Here is a 17,203-nt window from a genome sequence, read left to right on the forward strand (position 1 = left end):
CACCGGAGCCACCCCCGGACACTTACCACAGCGTGCAGCGGCTGCGCACGAGTGGCTGTGCCCGCTTGCAGGCGCTTTCTCCTCACAACCGCGGCCGCTCGCCCCCCTCACCGCCGCGCCGCGCCCCGGCCGCCCGCCTCCCGCCCCTGCGGGCACCCCGCAGCCGGGCAAGCACTTTGCACACGCTCCCTCGCTCTGCCTCGGCCCGTCACAGGCGTTTCCGGCCGGGCAGGCCGCTTGCGCGCGCTCCCCGCTCCCGCGCGGCCGCCAGCCGTGCCGCCTGCACACGGGCGGGCGCTGCCGTGCAGTGCCGCGCCGCGCGCGCGCCCTCGCTCGCGGCTGGCAGTTTGCAGACGCTCCCTTGCGCCCGCCCGCCTCCAGGTGGCCCGGCCCCCACGGCGGGCGCGGCGGCCGCCCCTCAGCCCGCGCCGGCCTCCGCCGAGGACCATGGGCGATGCGCTCCTCCCGGCGCGGGGGGCTGCGCACAGGCGGCGCCGGAGGAGGTGAGGCGGCGCCGGGCTTGGGGGTGGCAGGGGACCGGTGCCGCGCCCATCCCCGCTGTGGGGGCCGCTGCTGTTGCCCCCCTCAGGCCGCTGCGGCTCCGCGGGCCGTGAGGGAGAGCGGTCTCCTCGCCCCCCCCCCCCCCCCCCACGTCGCGGCCGCTGCAGCCGTGCGGGGCGGGGACCGCCCCCCCGGCCGCATCGCCCCCTCCGGGAGCCGGCTCGGTGCGGGGGAGCCGCCTGCCCGGGCGCCGCGGGGCGCCGCGAGGCGGGGCTGGCGGTGGGTGCGGGTGCGGAGCGGGAGGGAGGGGGGATCGCCGAGGCAGCCGCTTCGGTGCGGCGGGGCCCGTCCTTGCCGCGGCCCAGCCGCCCCCGTCACCTTGCGTAACGACCTTCCGCGCCCGGCGCGGCGGGGAGCGCCTCCGCGGGCGGTGGCTGCCGCCCCCTGAGCGGAGCCGGGGCCCGGGAGGTGTCTCCGGAGGGGGGGCGGCCCCGGGGAGCCCGGTGGTGGCCGCCCGCTGCGTGCCTGGGCGGCGGTGGGCAGCCTGGGAGGACGGGCGGGCGGGCGCGCCTCTGAGGGACGGAGCAGCGCTGGCGGAGGTTTTAGCGAAACGCGGGTGGCAAGCTTTGCCGTGGATGGGAGGATGAATCTTGGGCGAAAGTCTGTTGACATCTCCCCGTTACGGTCCGATTTACAAGCTCTCGGTTCCACCCGATGCTGGTTTTGTTTCCTCTTCAGACTTCGTAAACCTCTAGGAAGTGAATTTGAGAAAAGGTTCCTGAAAACTGTTATCTTTGTGCCAGCCGTGCTTTAGTCTGCCATGTCTACTACTTTTTCGCCAGAGTTGCACTGAGCTTTGGATTGGAAATAATAATGCTCTTCATTTGCCAGGTTCGGTATTTCTTACACATCAACATCATCCTGTGATTTGATCGTAGGGATTTATCTTAATGTGAAAAGCAGTGGGTGACCTGATGTGATTGCATGGGTGTGCAGACCTACATTAAACATGAATTTTGGGGGTCCGTTTTATTGTGTCCCTTGAGTTTTAGCAACTACTTAAGGTAAACTTACTTTTTAATATATTTAGGGGAAAATAAATGTCACTCAGTTTTGAGGAAGTAAATCTTGGTAGAGGCTTTCCTCACTGTTAACATAGGGAGTGTAGGTTCCATCTTTTCCAGATACGGTATATCGATCTCATCTTTTGAGTGCATATTTCTCTTTCTGGCATTGTGGTCAGTAAACTTGGGAGAATGAATTCTTAATTCTTGCATTAGGTCTTAATACATCAATCTCTCTTGGTAACTGCAGCAAGAATAGAATACTCCTTAAATGAAGGCTCGCTCTTGAGATTCATGTTATTCTAGTACACAGTGTTATTTGTCTAAAAAGCTCTGTCACCTTGTCCCCATGAAATAGTATGATAGCTTTTTCAACAGCATGACTCATAATCCTAAATACAGGAATGAGTTTTGACTTAGTGCAGTGCAAGTGCTTTATCTCGGCAAACAGCCTTGTGTGTAGAACATGCAGGTAGGGTGGACGGAACGTCTGGTACTGGGTGGAGGGAATGTCTGGTACTGTATCTGTTAATCTTTGTCCTCAGGAGGACAGCATTTGAAGTTGTCTGCAGGTTAGGGGTATGTCTTTACTCCCAAATCAATGAGGTGATCTCAGTTCTTTCAAAATACTTTTGCCATTTCATAAAAGACTGAAAAGCTTTCAAAAAAGGAGGAACCGGTTAGTTCTTGTTATTTATTATGGAAACCATTTTGCCTGGGGACACTGAGTCCAATTTAGTCTGAATGGGTGATTTACCTTTTTCCTTCTTTGTCTCTGCGTAATGACTCTGACTGTTCTTCATGAGAAACTGCTTACTGCAACACCCAGAGTTCACATAATTACTGGTGGCTGTACCAAGCCTAATAGTACAAAAAAAACTTCACCATTTTTTCTGGTGGTTTTCTTACATATAAGGTAACTTTCACTACCGCTTCCTGCTCTTTACCTGTATGAGATGATGTAGGGAATAGTTTACGCGTAAAGTGGCCCATGGAGCAGTATGTTTAGCGAAAGGAATGTCTGCTCTTCATAATTTAATGTATGCAGACTGTTTTCTGTTGCTCTTATACGGAATATGGATTTATTTTGTACGAGCAGAATAAGGATTAAATAAGAACATATGCTTCCTCTTTCTGGGTGATAAATCCATCTTGCTGTCCAGGAGGAAGGCAGCTTATGCAGCCTGGACTGAAAAGATGCTGAAAGACAAAGTGACTGAATGTAAGAGGATCAGGTCGTTTAAGCTCCCAAAACTAAATTGCCTAAAACTTAGGAAGCAGCCAGCAACACTGGGTGTAAATCATCTAAAAACCTTAATCTGCTTCATGAAATAGAATCTGGCAAAATAATGAAGTGTTTTGAATTCCTAAAATGATTTAAAATGAAGACAATTGCGCTCCGATTTTGTCATCTCCCTCCAACCAGATTCCCTTCCTTTCCCTTGATTAAAAAAAAAAAGCTTTATACCATCAACTTCTATGCTTGAGGTAATATGTAGAATTTTATTACCACCACTCATTTCCCTTTAACTTTGAAATTTTGAATTTTTTTTTTTTTTTTAATTTTGTTTGCAAGGTTATGTTTTTGGCATTGTATTCTGCTTTCATCTAACAAGTTCACTCTGCTTTTGCTTCTGTTTAATAAAATAGCTTAGTATGCCATTTTCTTCCTCATCTTGGCTCTAAAATTTTAATAGAACTTCAGGAGTAGCTGGCATTAACTGCCCTTCACTGATCTGGTAACTTGATTATTACCTGTGTGGTAGGTGTTTTGAATGCTTATGTGAATGTTCATGTTTTGAGCAGATTGAGATCTAAAGAAGACTGTCTTAGTGTTTCATGAGAGCATGGGAGAATTAGTTCAGCTTTATTGATAGGAAAGCAGTGATAAGGGAGAATTGGTGGCAAATGTTACTTTATGGTTATTTGCCAACAGATTGTCTGACAGTGTATGCTTAGTCTCTTAAATAGATGGTGGAAAGAAATACAATATGATGAATATCAAAAAAACCAGGTTCTGATAGTATTTTCATTTATGTCACGTTATTCCCAAAGTGTCTGCAGAACTCTTTTGCTTAGCCCAGTTTGGAACCAGAGCAGTAGTCCAGCAGCAACTCTTGGTAACAAACATTGGAAGCATCTGCTGAAGGAAATGAACATCCTGCACAGTGCTAATCCGCTGGGAATTTGATGAGTGGAAACTTTTTCAGAAATCAAGCAGTTTTGCTATTACTACATCTTCAATTTCAAAAAATTCGTAACTGATTGGAGTGGAATAAGGTCACCCTTTATTCCTCTCTTGCTGGGTTAGCATTTATGCGTCTCTGCATTTCATATGCCACGTATGCACATCCACTTAAACAAACAAAAGAAACCCAACACCAAAACCTAAAAAATCTTGTCTTCCATACTTCAGAAGAAAAAGTGGAATTTTGTATTTGCCTCTGTGTGTATGCGTGCCCACTGAAACCCCTCTTTTAGCCTCCTGTTATTGGCATACATTATTGAAGTTGTAAAGGTTTCATTAGCTGTTTCACTTTCATTTGTTGATGAGCCCAGACCTATAATATAATGAAGTGTAACTTCTGTGAGGAATAAATCTCATTCAGATCATGTTTTGATAGTGGCTTGATTTCCACCACTTCTGACCCCATCTTTTTTGTCAGTTTCTTGTTTGTTCAAGTGAGTTGGTAACTCACATACTGGAATTCATGGCCACAAAGAGAAGGTGACTAGGCTTTTATACAAACTTACATTAGTTCAGTGAAGGGTTTTGGATATTGACATAGGCTCTCTTAATTGGATGGCATTTGAGGAGGAGCCACCATAATGATGGAGAACTGGTGACAAGTACTGACACAGCCTCCCAGATGCGAGGCAGCGGCTTTCTGTGACAATGCAAACTTTTATCAGGTTGGATAGCCTTACTCTTCTATTCAAGCTGGAATAGTTCAGCTGTCTTGAGATGAATTTGTGGGGTTTTGTTCTTGCCTTCCAACAAGAAGTCTTGTCTGCTTTAATCAGGTGAATCCTTCAAGTCCAAGGTCCATGCATGCACTCAGGCCAGGATGTAGCTCCTTTGAGGAACTTCTGCTAAAATTACAGCATTTTCACATGTCTGTGGCAGCTTGCGTACTAGGGAGACACTGCAGTGAAAGAACAGAGAAGAGAAAATTAATTTGGGGGTCAGGGATTCCCTCTTAGCGCACTCTAAGTAGCAAAGTCCTTTACTTGAGGAAAGCTTAAGTCAATGCTGTGATTTGTTTGATTTATTATTTATGGTTTGTATGAGCTAAGAATCCTGTGATCCTGGCCCTTTGAGTCTCACAAGGTCCTTTTATTCCTGTTAGCTAACTGTATTTCTTCATACATCCCACAAGCATTCCAAACTGTTTAACCTTGATTATTAGTCTAACCTACTGACGTTTGTCTTACTGATTTTTATATCCTGATAAACCTGTAATCTTTGAAAGCTATCAGCCACCTCTTTTGACCTTGTTGTCCTTTAGACAAAGGGATTTTCGTAGGTTACAAGTAGCAGGCAGAACCTGATTTTACTTTTATCAGTTGTTGCTCATGGGTCATGTAGTTTGTTGCATTTCTTTGTATATAAATTTTTGCCATATAACGTATTCCTTGTGGTTATATTTCACTAGAATAGTTTTATAACTAAAACCTTTTCTTCACTCTTGTTAGAGTTAGGTAATGAAGTTTATTGCTGCTTCCTTTCCATTGCCTGTTAAGGTTGTGTTCCTCCCTTCCCTAAGAAACAGGCAAGTCACACATGCACTGTGACTGGTACAGCATTTTATATAACCTCTTTTGAGGTCCTAGCAAAGCATTTTCGGATAGTTACTAATCAAGTAGTAGATTGGATATTAGGAAAAATTTCTTCACCGAAAGAGTTGTGAACAGGGAAGTGGTTGAGTCACCATCCCTGGAGGTAGGCGTGGCGCTTAGGGACATGGTTTAGTGGTGGACTTGGTAGTATTAGGTTTATGGTTGGACTTGATGATCTTAAAGGTCTTTTACAACCTAAATGATTCTGTGATTCTAAGTTGTCATAAAAGGTACAAGCTGCAGTGAATTATTATTCCTGCCTAAGGTTATATTTTGTGATCCGGATGTTTTTTGGACATGTGACATCTCAAGGTACTAAACCTTTGGACTCTGCCACATTATGTGATAGTTGTCTTGCCTGCAATATGTGTGACTAAAGTGGATTAACCCATTCTTACAGAAGATCCTTGTTCGTACAAAGGTATCTGCATATATTCTCTTAGGCAGTAGTTCTCTTGGGTTTAAAATGCTCTGTCTTATTCTCTATCCTGTCTTATCCCCCTCCTCCCCTCCTCTCTTTTTTGGTTTGTGTGGTGTTTTGGTTTTTTTCTTTTTTTTTTTTTTTTTTTTTTAATCCCCTCCCTTGCTCTCTCTGTGTTTGTTCCTTTGCTGCAGAGAACTAATGCAGTTCAGTGCAGCTTCAGTGCAGTTTTTGGAAGTTTCCCTTGAACTCTGCAGATCATAACTTTAGTATGCATGTGATAAACCTGAAAGATAATTTCAAGTATTAAGGACCCCATGTAACTCTGCTATTATGACCTTTTTTGTAAAATGACTTTGTGTTTTGATTGAAGATGGTCTATCTGCAATGTTTCATTTGTCACGTAAAACTTGTCTACACATTCAAAACTTTGAACATTTTTGATACGGTATTCATAGCAAAAATCTTTGAACACGTCATCTACTTCTTAACAAGCTTTTAAGAAACTTCCATGAGTCTGTCTTGATAGGTCCTGTTCAAGTACAGTGTGTGCAATGATTTAATTTTCTATGTTGTAGATTAGGAAGAGTGAAAATACTAGCTTTAAGTTGCTCTTCAGAAAGTTTTATGCTGAACCGTTAGACCTCTGTATCAGACATACCAATTGATTACTTTTTCTGAAAAGCTTGTTTAAAAAAAAACAAAACCAAAACCTAGAATAAATGTGAGGAATGTTTCTAACCTGGTAGTTACCCAGGTTTGACGTTGTTTATTCATTCTATACCAAGACATTGTAACATGATTGTACTGAATGCTGAATGAAACCGTTTGCATGACCTAACTGTAGAATGAAAGTCCCACACTGTTTCAGTGCACTGTAGTGTGAAGGCTGTTTCTGCCTCAAAGAAATGCTTCCAGTACTAATGCCTCTAAAATATTACTCCAAGTAACGTGAACCATGAAATAGTTCACTTCTCCCAGTGTTCGTTTGAATTGCCCATTTCTGTCTAGATGTAATTAAAGCTTGCTGGTTTTAATAATTGAAATAGCAATAAATACAGAAAACAGAGAATCTGTCTAGAAGTATTCAGAAGACAGCGACAACCAGATCTTCGTCATCTTCACATTCTCAGCATGAGTTTTCTTTCTGTCTTGCTTTCGATATGAATTGTACATTAAAACGTGCCCCCTTTTCCTAAAAAGAATATAGAGTATTATCATGCTGTGTCTTTGTTTGTTTACCTGATCTTGGAATTTCTGAGCCATCTGGCAAAGGAGCTTTCTCCCTGAAAAGAAGAGAAACTAAGCAGACATATATTTCATGCCTAGGAAAAATCTGTAATATTCTTAACATAGGAACTTTCACACCTATTTGGCAAACTCCTGCGGTAAAGTTAAAGGAGCTTGACAACAGTGTTCTCTGTAGGTACTAATATATTGTATGTGGATACAAACTTTCCCACCTACTTCACACATGCAGATATACATGTACCAAAAAAAAAAAAAAAAAGAGAAAAATTAAGAAACACCTCCAAAACCCTCCGGCATCTTGGCTTTTGAGACACTAACAATCCTGACAAAAATGCGTTTGGCTAATGGTAGGCATATAGTGGATTCAGAGATAGTTTTGGCAGGAAGAGGGGCTGCAAAATGAATAGCTGTTCCTTGGGTAGTAATGAGATGTTTAAAAAAACAAGTGGGCAAGCAGTCCAAATAAGGTACCAATTTGATGCTCGGGTGGTGGAGGTCTTCAGGCATACTTGCAAGCAGTGAGTAAGAGCAGAAAAATGGCTATTTCTCAGTCTCTATGTTTTGATGGAATTTAAGGTAGGAAATGTTAAAATACGTAACTCTATTGCAGGGATTGTGGAAAAAAGTTCCAGAGAGATCAGGAAAAAATCTGAAAAAATATTTGGAGGACTGAATAAAATGAATTGTTTAAGAGGCTTTTGAAGAGCTCAAAATGTTTGTCTGGAAGTCAAACTAAATTTAGAAATTGAGCATTAAATTTGAATAGACATATAGCCAAATTAGAAAACCATTAGATATTCTTTCTCCTTAGATTTAATTAAGAACTGTCACCCATTTTGGTAGGATTTTGTCAGTGAAATCAGTATTTGTGTTTCCTGATCTGACAGAACAGGAAAAGGATGTGGAACACTCTGAATAGGGGAAAAAAAGACATGAAGATTTCTCAGTCTTTACCACTCGGACTTTAGCCTAGGTTGTACAGGATATTTGACCAGATTATTAAAGCTACATTATTCCGATCAGTTCCTTAGCGCATTGATTTGTTTTTGTAAGTTCCTGTAAAAATGAACAGTTTCCCTCCCTGTATTTCTCTTCATGAAATAGAGTTTCTCAATCAGTACTATTGATCCTCCAAGAACATGGTGAAATGCAGTATCACTCTGTTTACACTTAACATCTATTTGTGTTGTGCATCTACTTTTCTTTTACTAGATTTGGAAAAAAGCGTGCAGGAGGAGAATGCTAGAAATGCTTCCAGTGGTTTTTCTACTCAAGCTAACAGCTATTTTACTATATAAAATCAACCAGTTCTGAATACTTGGTCTAATTTTAAGAGCCTCTAATCAAGTTAAATGAATATGTTATGGTTATACTTCAGAATCAAATATTAGATTGTTATTTCTAATAGCTATTTTCTTGGATACCAGTTGAGCTTATTTGTAAATCAGTTCTAGAAAAAAATCTTTCTTTGTTTTGATATCATAACTTCTTCTCAAAGAGAAATATAGACTGTAGTCCTTAAGATAGTAATCTGTAGTTCTTGTTGGAATACTTTAACAGATTTTTCAGTAGCTTGGCAGTCATACGTTCAAACAATTGGATAATCAGTAAAATAAAAACTTCTGACTTTTTTAATGATGTGAGAAATGAAACTGAGTCACATGAGTGTTTGTCAAAGCGATTTGACATATGTCTGAATCTAGATCTCAGTGGTTTGAGACTTCTAGGGAAGCTTATCGATCTCACTTTATAGCCCCAGTTGTTAATCTTTGTGAAATCTTTGAGTCTCTTAAGTGACTCTCCTTGGGTTCTGGATTGATAACCTTATAGGACTATGCATGATTCCTTTGAGGAAAAGGTTACAGTAACTTTCACGCAACCTGTCTTACCAAAATTCTCACCAAGGTAAGGCAAAGAATATTTGAGGGAGCAAGGAAAAGCTTCAAGCTGGAAGATGATTAAGGTTTTGGCCTCTCTGCTGGACTCCACTGCAAATTGCTGCTTACTAGCAGCTGAGATGAAGTTCGGTTAAAATAGTACTTGCCCACTGGAAGTTTGGAATTTTAACTCACTAGTTCATCCATGCTGGCTGCTGAATGTCCAGTGAATGAGCAGTTGTTTCAATGCTGTTTCAATGCTGTTGGTATGTTACCAGCAGTGATTCAGCATGCCATCGGCCTATAGTGAAAGGAATGGATTTTTGTAATGATGTAATGAGAGTTTAAGTGCAGTGGGTGAAGTTCTGTACTGGTGTAAAAGGCATATTGCAGTTTACTTAAGCTCTTTCTGAGTTGATGCTATTTAAGCCTCTGGCACTGTATATTGAAACCAGTACAATGAGGCCCAAGTGTGCACTTAAACTTTCCTTTGAGGGTTGTACTGGCTGATACAGAACAAAAGCTTGTAACAAGTTTAGCTTCTGTTCAGCTTCTATTGAAGTCCTTGTACCTTGATTCATTTCTTGACATAGTAGTTTCCATATGTACTGGTTGCATAGCTTGTGCACTGCGTACTGTTACAGAAGAATGCCAGTATTGATTAAGCTACTTCAAACATGTCTAAGAACACTTTCTTACATACTGAGATATTGGCATGCATGTGGCCACATCTAGAGCAAAGAAAACAGTGAGTCTTGTAAATGGAAAAAAAGATACCTTTTAAAAAAGCTGTACTTGAAAAATAGTATTATAATTTAAATATATGGGGAAAACTGTTCTACATAAATTTTGCATTTCTTAGACCTAAAAAGGGGGGGTTAGATGGAGATCTGAAGAATCTAATTTCTCATAATTTGGGGTTAAAAAAAAAGTAAATTAACAAGGGGCTTTTTTCCCTATATTTGAAGTACAAGTTTTCTACATCTCATGTATTTGAACAACTGATTTTTTTTTTTTCTCATCCACCATTAGTTCTCTGTTTTGTTGGAATTGTCTTGGTCTGTATTCAGACAGTTTTTTGTACCTCAAGTCTTATTCTACCCTTGAGTATTGTTCCCCTTGGATCTGGCAAACTTGAATTCTCTTGCCCAACTGATAATCTGGTACTTCAGGATATAGTGTTCAGAATACTCTGTGTAACTCAGTGGTCTTATAGTGCTGTTTTATAATTTGTAGTACCTTATGCTAATCAAATGTTCTGTGCTCTGATCAGAGGAGAATTAACACAGCATTTGCTGCTGCTTTTACATGGGAATGTCATTATTCTTCTCGGTCTTCAAGACTGCAGTTAGATGAAATTTGTGCCCTCATACTAATCTCTTGCCCTTGTACCAATCTCTCCCCATTTCCTATCACTGCATATATGTGGCAGTGCAGTGAACTGGCTGACAAACTGTTGTGGCTGTAAATGGCTTTCTGGCATTTAGCCGTTCATGTTTCAGAATGATGACGTTCCCTAGCTGTCTTCACCTTTTAGTCGTATAAGCTGGGGAAGGATGTTGGAGAGGGATAAAGATGCTGCTTTCAGTGACAGTGCTGGCTTGGAGTGTTTGAACATCAGTCTAATTTAAGAGATTGCGTTCTTATTATTTCTTAAAATGTTAGGTTAACAGAGGGTTAATATTGGTTAGTGCTTCATCCAGTAGGTCAAATGGCCCCAGTTTTATCTAGCAAATTAATGTGGGTTTTTTTTTTTCTGAAAACACTTATTCTATGTAAGTACTGCCAGTGTACGTTTTTGTGTTTGTCTATCCCAATTTATACAGTGAGAAGGTTTTTTTTTTTAAATTACTGATCTACAACTCAGATGTCACGCTATTGATTTTGGATGTGTATTATGAAAAGAATTTTTTAATGAAGGTGTACTCTTGCCCTTTCACAAGCTACAGAGTATTTTTAAATAGCCACCCACCTTATTCTTTAGATAACTAAAATTTGGCACTTTATTAAAAAGGCTGCTGATGCAACATTGTAGTTTTGCAGAAATTACTCTAGGAACCTTACAGCATTCAAGATGTCCACCTTCGCTGTACTATGGGGATCAAACCTATTGCAGGATAAAAATGTTTGTCCAGGCCACAAAAATGCAGGATTAAAACCTTTTCATTGTTTACTTTGTACTGACCAGCTCTGTCATCCTTGCATTTGACAAATGGAGGATGAAATCTGACAAATGTTATTAGCATGCTTTTTTTTTTTTTTTTTGCTATTGTATTCTCACTTGGCTTGTGTGTGCGGCTGAGAGCACTGCTGACAGTTGTCCAGTTTATTATGGTGGTAAGGTCTTTGTTTCCTTACACAAATTTCTTTAGAATATCACATAAAGTATACCAGTGTTTGAGTTGTAAAACTGATTAAAAATAAAAAAAAAATTAAAATAGGGAAAAGTGTTAGAAAATTTCCAGAACACTGTGTAATACGTTTCAGGGTTTTGGTTATACTTTTCTTTCCATCTTGGCTTGTGTCTGTCTCCTTCCTCCCCTATTTTGTGTAATTTGAAGCATGTTTGTCACTGCTACTTAATTATTGCTATTACCACTGCCTCTGCTGTTCCACATCCTAAAAGACTGAAGGGCTAATCATGTTGTGCTCTCTTTTCATTTGGCCTTCAGGAGATATGCAGGCAGCGTATGTATTTTCTGTTCTGCTCAGCACTGGAAACAGCCTTCCACTAGACTTGTGAAGATTTTAGTGAATGGAATCTCTTATTTAGCAGATGTGCTAAAGTTCAGCTATCTCTCAATTCTAAGTATGCTTATTTTGGGTTTGGTTTTTTTTTGTTGTTGGTCAAGCTGGATTTCAGTTATGTGTGAAAAGTGTTTTGGGTGTTCTCTGCTGTGCTCTGAAAGAAGCAAAATCTCCTTCTTAATCCAGACTTCTGAATGGCTTTTGCCTTTTTTCTCCGAAAACCTCATTGTCAAGATGAGATTTCACCATATGACTTGAAATTTTTTCACACACATTATGCTTAAGCTTTACCTCATGCATTCCTTCCCATTCTCCAAAGTGTTCTTCTGAAATTCTTTCTCATGTTTGTGTAACCTGTTTCTTTATTAAATCTTTTAGGAAATGTCCTTGTTTACTGAACTCATTGACCTCTAGAACTGGACTAAAACAGAACTCCTAATCCTGCCCCCTCCCTCCCCCAAAAAAAAAACCTGGATGGATTTTTTTTTTCTGTAAAATTAAGTCAAAGTTGATGAAGTCTCTGAATGTTATATGCGCAGTTGTGCTGAATCTTTGTTATAATCAGCTAATAATAGAGACAAGATGAACTAGAACCTTTCTGTTGGATTGCTCACCACCTAATTATCAAAACAGATGATTTCAAGCAAGGATTGCATGCCTTCAGAAGGCCAGTTGATCTTGCATCTTCGTCACATCAATAACTTTCACACAGATCCTCTTTCTTGTCTTTTTTCTGATACGGCTTTTTCAACTGACCTTATAGAACTGGCTGTAATGATTGAGGTCGTTTTTATTGAAGGTCTGACTCTCTGCCCATGTTGCACAAGCTTTGAATCTACAGAAAATGAAAGCACATTGAAGAGGTGAGTGAGTGCTCAGTATTCTGTAGTTTGTCTGGATCTGCAGATTTTTTTCCCTGGGGGTTATTGGCATCAGAATTGACTTCCATATTTTTGCTAATATATTCAGTATGTTATTGCAATAACATATTTGGCTTTGTATAGGAATGTTTGTATAGGAATCTCTTATAAGGCTGTCATTATACCCCCCCAAAAGCCAGCCAGGATAAACAAATGAAAATATTGTGGAGAAAATGTAAGTTTGCTACTTTAACAGACCGCTGAGACCATTTAGAACGTAGGAAAGCTGAGCAGAGCAAAGCATCAAATAAATCTGAATTTAGACAACTTTTTGAATACTATCTTCTGAAATTTCTGGTAAATCCATGCTAGCTACTGTCTTTTTGTAATTAAGCTGCTTCTTTTGTAAGCTGGCCTTTTTGAGTCAGTCTTTGAACTTCCATTGTATACAGATTTTAGGTGTCTAATGTGGAATTGTGAATGTCATAGCAGCTACATACTTACAGCCATGAAGCAGTAGTTGGTTTTGCTTTTTATTTTTTAAACTAAATGAAGGAAAAATCCTTCCAATTCTAAAGAATCTTACAGGATGATAGGTAGAGGAAGATCTGGTGGTAGTGATGGTGAAGTTGTTCTTAAGGAGTCATTAAATTAACTGATCGGGTACTGTTCTCTTTAATGTAAAGCAGACTTGAGTGTGAAGAGCAGGAACAATGCAGTTAATGGGAGACAGGTTAGGAGTTAAATGAAACCTTACCTATGGGAAAAACCATTTAGTTGCTCAGTTGTCTTGAAGGTCAGATGTTTCCTCAAGTTTGGAAAATGAATGAAAGCCACTCAAAAGTCATATGCCAAAATAACTGTATGCAATAATAACTTTGGATAGAAATAGATATTATAAGAGCATAGAGATGATTTCTAAAGCACTCCTCAGACTTAAACATCAAGTCATTTGTTGAGCCCAAACTGTAGGATACGTCTTTTCTCAGCATTAAAACAGCAGCCTAAGTTGGAGTAAAACCTGGAAGCTATTCAGTGATACAAAGCTGTGGAAAGAAATATCATATCCTTCTGAAATACAGAGGGAAACATTGTTGAATAAATATATTCTTTCTTTTGTCAGGCTATTAGCACAAACAGTTCTTCTCTTTAAAACCAGACCTAATAAACTTGAGTGACTACTGTTGGGTTTTGGTGTCCTGTCCCGTCCCCGTGTCCCCCCCCCCCCCCCCCCCCAATTAGAGATACTGTTACACTCTGCATGTAAGTGGCTCAAATACAGGTTTATCTACATTCTGCAGTGGAACACAGGTGTAAGCCAGTAGGCTAAGATACGATACAGTGGTAGGATAGTCTTATGTTGGATCCTTGTGGTTGTAGCTTACAAAGCAAATGGGCTGCTCTGGATGTTGAAATGTGCTTAAGATAATGCCTTAAATAGTTATCTGCAGGTTATCTGTCAAATCCTGGCCGTTACAAAGATAAATCAACATAGCCCAGTAATACAGAGTTTAAGAGAGAAAGGCTTTTTGTACCAACTTATCTTTTAAAGATATGTTTGCCAGCATATTTCCCCAGTGAGTAGAAAGGAATGAGTATTTTCATAATATTACAAAATCTGTTCCTCTGTCTCTCTGCCTTTTTCTCTTCATTAGCTATGACTAAACAGTAAAGAAATCCATTCAGCAGTGGTAGTGTCAGTATAGTGGTCTCTCTTTTCCTCTCTGCTAGTACTACAGTACTGTTTTAAGACCATTTAAATTCTGTTCAGAGCTGTAAGTGGTCTTTTTGGCAGCCTTATATACATTTACATTATCTACTGGATTGTAATAACTTTCAAAAGGATTGTCTGAAAGTGCTTTTTTTTTTTTTTTTTTTTGGTACATATTTATAGATGAGTATTCATGTCTTAGAGTTGTGGGTTTATTTCATGTCTTGTGCCTTTACCTAGCTAACATTAACTTGGTTCTAGGAAGATACTTCCTGATGCAGGCTGGGAGAATGGATGCTGAACCTGCCCAGGAGGTCCAGAAGAAAATCACCAAGTAGATATAATTCCACTGGGCTTTCACCTTTGATACAAAGTGTCTTCTCTAAGAGTTCTTCATCTAATTAAACATTAGGTAGAGTGTATGGTATACTGCAACCAAATGTCATCCTTGCTACTAATGGAAATTCCTTTTGAAGCAAGCCTTCTGTCACTGTATTTGTCCTGAGAAGTCTCCTAACTTTCCCTTGTTAGCTCAAAATACACAGTTTCACTGTTACCATTCTAGAGATGGACAATATTGCCTATTGAATTTCCTTTTTGATTCTGGGTTTAGGATGCTGAAGAAGTTTGCAGTAGGACGTGTCCTACTCTAGATGTTGGCTAGAGTTTAGGATGCAACTACAGTGGAAAGATATTATCCAGATTATAGCCATAGCAGCTGATTTTCAGCTGTCAGTGGCACCACTTGTCATAACTGGAGATATTTTTTAGAGCTTTTGTTTTTTGATGTTGGGGGGAAGGAGGAAGGAAGCCTTGATGCTTACATTTATGTTGCTTATAATGCATTTGTACTATCGAAGCATTACAGGACTAACCTAATAAGTAAGCTAATGTGTTTGAATGGACCATGGAAGTCTGACTTAACTGCCTTGTAAATCTTGTTCCTATGATTCAGATAATATTTGACAAATATATGGATACTTTGTTGTACGTGTGTGGTGTTTTCAAATTATATTAATCTCTGTGTAGTGTGTGAAGGAGCTTTTAGCTGTACACTGCAAGATTTTCTGCTGGAAGGGACCAGGTTTTTATTTTTTCCTCTTCCATCCTTACAACTATGAACAACATCTAGAATGGTTTCTATTGCAGTGGCAAAGAGATTTGCTAACGTTAAGTTTTTTGTGCCCTTTTAGAGAATACTTACTGAAATGGATCCGTTTCTGCTTGTTTTTGGAAAACCATTTCATTTGATGACAATGCTTTAGTTTATACATATTTTCTAAGAACTGACTTGTGTTCCCAGCACTGGAGGGAGAAAAGCTCAATGTGCATGCTTGAGAACATGCCAAAGAGCATGCATGGTGGAATTCCAGGACTGGTGAAAATTTATGAAGAGGGTAACAGGTATTAAACATAGCTACATAGCTTTAGATTATATAATCCTTGTACAGCTCAGCCAAGTGCAAAATTACCTCACCAGATTTGTTTGGGGTTTTTTTTATTATTTATTTGAAAAGATGGAGAGGGACAGAATTACTTAAACTGAGAAAGTTCAGAAAACTATGGTAGGCAGGTGAGGAAAATAACCCTCTCATGTGGTTCAGACTGAAAAACATAAGATTAAATCCATGGCAAGGCAAATATAATCTCATTTTACAGTTATATAAGACTGTTTAAAGGGGTCATCAGTGTTGGGGAAAAACATGCCTTCATTTTCTAGGCTTTTTTTTTTTTTTTTTAACGTACCAAATAAGGTTTTTTTATCCTCCCCTTCCCACACTAGAAGGAACACTTTTCTCTAGGGACAAAGATAGGATGAAGCTAAATATATCACTTGTCTACTTTATTCTCCATCATGTTGCTTCAGTGGTAATCACTCGTGTGAGATTTACCTTTGGAGATTCTGCCTGATATATGGTGATGTGCATAATGAATATATGCAAACATACAGCAATTTAAAATTCATTCTTTATTGCACTTTGGTTTTAGTTTACGAATTGCTATAACAATTAAAGGGATTTTGTAAGCATTAATCTATGCACTTTGGGGAAATTTCACCTTAATTCTTTACTATTTGTATGAGGTGGAGAAAAAACAGCTTAAAACCCTGCATGAGAGTTGGGGTTCTTTTGTTTTCTAGTTTCAAACGATATACACAAAGGTTAAGTTTGCCTTCTTTGAAAGTACCACCCTTTTCAGGGAAGGAGAGGAAGTTGATAGAGTTTGAGGGCCATGGCCTGTATGACTTAGTTATGGACTTTTGGTTGGAGGGTTTTTTGTTGTTGTTGGTTTGGTTTGTTTGGTTTTTTTTTCTTTGAAGTACCAGCTAGAAGAATCTGAAGAAGGCCAGACTGAGGAAAGAGGAGAGTGATTGTATGCTTCTGTAAGAGAAGGAGGCCTAAGAGATAACAGCTACAGGGAGATTTTAGGTAGAAAGGAATGGCTTCTTCAGCAGCCCTTTAGAACTGAGATATACAAAGGAAAGTGCACCTAGGTGTCCTCTAGACATCCGAAAATGTAGACATCAAAAACTTGGTTATCTCTCAAACTCTTTTTTATACTGTGTTTTGGGTAATTGGGGAAAGGACTGCAATGTTCACTTTCCCATTCATAATGGGAACCATGTAATGATGAGGAAAAAGTACATACTGCTGTAAATAATGTTCAAACTGTAGCTCTGCCTTTGATATGCCTGGCTCTGTCAGAATTGGCATAATTGGTTGCCAGCAATGGGAGTTGTGTCCAAAAAATCCAGCTTGCAACTTCTGATGATTGAGATAATTTACTTTGACTTTCCATTCAGCAGCTAAATCCTGTTAATCCAGCTTCTAGTTCATCCTGTATTTAAGTTCTTCATAGGAGTTGACAGTAAAATTTTTCAGTTCATGCTGAAAACCGCACGCTGGCAAATAAACAGGTAACCATTATAA

The 17,203-nt window shown here is 40.0% G+C and overlaps 1 protein-coding gene across 2 annotated transcripts in view; it reads left to right on the plus strand.

Moving 5' to 3' along the window:
• The first annotated feature begins 436 nt into the window (after positions 1 to 436).
• MGAT5 (alpha-1,6-mannosylglycoprotein 6-beta-N-acetylglucosaminyltransferase) overlaps positions 437 to 17,203 on the plus strand; it is a 144,335-nt gene continuing 127,568 nt past the window's right edge. Inside the window, exon 1 of one of the 2 annotated variants that reach the window (XM_076343067.1) lies at positions 437 to 503. The gene's annotated coding sequence lies outside the window, so the exon portion shown is untranslated. Of the gene's footprint in view, positions 504 to 1,204; positions 1,393 to 17,203 lie in introns of those variants that run through there. The other variant, XM_076343068.1, reaches the window with a different exon arrangement.

The sequence above is a fragment of the Aptenodytes patagonicus genome, chromosome 6, assembly GCF_965638725.1.
Source record: "Aptenodytes patagonicus chromosome 6, bAptPat1.pri.cur, whole genome shotgun sequence".
Lineage (NCBI taxonomy): Eukaryota > Metazoa > Chordata > Aves > Sphenisciformes > Spheniscidae > Aptenodytes > Aptenodytes patagonicus.